The following is a 2,256-nucleotide window of genomic DNA, read 5'->3' on the forward strand; positions in this document are numbered from 1 at the left end:
TGCCTTTGTAACAGCTCATTTAAAATCACCAGAGCCATAAGCCCAAGACAACCCAACTCTACACTTTTGTTTTAATACTTTAGGAGGTTTCATGAAAGTTTCATGAAAGAGTTTAAATAAAATGTATTGTTTTATATGTTCTACTATCTTTTAAAGGTCTTTGTCAAACCATTATTTACTAAGTGTAGCAAAGAGCGTGCTGTCATTTGAAAGATGTTCTGAGAGTGGTGTTGTGTAGAGAGAAAACTTTTCCAGTTTCATCATTGCGTGTATAGCATATCAAGCCAGGCCCATGAACTAAGCTTGCTGTGAAATTGCTTAAGCTTGGTTTGAAAGAATCTGCGCAAGTAATATATCACTCTCTCGCAGCTCACCTTATCTTGACTGCTCTAATACTGCCACAAGAAGCCTTGCTTGCTAACATCAAAGACAGGTTTTGAAAGCCTCTTAAGCTCCCTTTAAAGGGTTACAAAGATACTCTGAAAATAAAGAGCTGGGTTATATAGGACCCAGTGTGGGAAAATCAACCTGTGCTAATGATTTAGGCATTAGAAATTTTAGATGATACAAAAATTATTAATAATGTATCTGTGAATTTAAATGTAAAACAGAAAGTTTAAAAGGTTTTTGAAATACTTAATGGAGTAAGGTGTTTTTGTTTTCTGTCCTATGCATGCAGCCTCTTAATGTGATGGACATACGTATAAATAATCTGCAAAAGAACGTCAAAGGTAAATGGACTTTATTTTAAAAAAAGTTTATCACACAAGGCAAGAAAGAGAACTGCTATGAACAGACCACAGGATTCCCCAACCCCCCACTGGCAACAAAAGGGGTTCTCATTACAACCAAATCAAAGGAGCAAGACATCAAGACTCACATTGTTCTGGCTGTGTTTACTTACACTAAAAACATTTAAACCGGACAATCTGAATGTACAGTATAAGACAGACAGTTTTGATTTTCACATGAATCCAAACACAGAACCTCATACTAGCATTTTCTACATTTAATCGACGGTACAAATGAAACGGAAGGTTAACGGCTAAGCAATACATTTGATTGATCACTTTAAGACAGACTATACATGTCGCAATGGGCACTTTCAGGGGAAAACAGGCTCAAAAAAAGAAAAATAAGCAAAAGGCCCGGTTTTTTTTTTTTTTTTTTTTTTTAAAGTAACATCAAACCTGCATGTTGAGGTAAGCATGCCACAAGGGAATATGAAGGAAGCGATTCCCTTTAACAGGGACTCCCTAAACCATATCCCCACTCACTTTGTAATTCGCCTTGACAGTAAATCAATTCTCAAGCCTGGCCCCTTGGACTCCTCCAACCCGAGGTCCTCCTCTCTCAACATTCCTGCACACATGAATCACTCCAACTCCTAGCTTCTAGAAGGCATTTCCTGCCCGGCCCTCTCTCTCTTTCTCTCTGTCTGACTCCTCTGCTGAAAGCTGGGCAGGAACCCGCTGAGCTTTGATTTGGACCCAGAGGGAGAGGAAGAGGAGAGCTGGGCTTAACACAGGGCCCTGGCTCTGGGAACGCTCCGAGAGAGAGACATGGAGACTTGTGGTGTGTTGGGAGATGCTTGCACACCCAAGCAGGGATTTAGTGTTTTATCCTTCAAATTGCAATATGAGCAGCGGACCATATTCCAATGGCAATATCACTCCAAACACAAAAACCTTCCCTAAAGGACCGTCCTCGGTAAAGATTTAAGTATACATTCTCTCAAACACAGATGTTAATAATTATTTCAGCTCTGAGACCACTTTACGTGGAAGATCATCACAGATTTTCGAGAACAATGGAGCATGTAGTGTATTAAATTGTTTAACAAACTTTATGATTACTCTCAAAGTTAAAGAGGATAAAAGAGAATTCAAATATTTTATGGCAAAATGTACACAATGGGAACACAAGTTGGCTCTTCCAAGCTGTACACCTGTTCAACCTTTCCCACTTAATCAACAGTATATGTAGATACAACTTTTTTGTCAGTTGAGCAGACTCTAGACGACCAAAGCAGCTATTTAAAGAAACGGTCTAAATTGTCTTCATATTATATACACAAAAGTAAAACGTACATATTTTACAGAGATCACTACACAAAGATCACAAACAAAGTTCTAGAGTGTGGGGTGCAGCTGAGTGTAAAGGGGTCATTATGTCGTCACAGGGAGAACTGGCCACCTGTGCAATGGCTGTGTATGTGTATGTGTGTGTGTGTGTGTGTGTGTGTGTGTGTGTGTG

Source organism: Etheostoma spectabile, chromosome 6 (assembly GCF_008692095.1).
Source record: "Etheostoma spectabile isolate EspeVRDwgs_2016 chromosome 6, UIUC_Espe_1.0, whole genome shotgun sequence".
NCBI classification, from domain to species: Eukaryota; Metazoa; Chordata; class Actinopteri; order Perciformes; family Percidae; genus Etheostoma; species Etheostoma spectabile.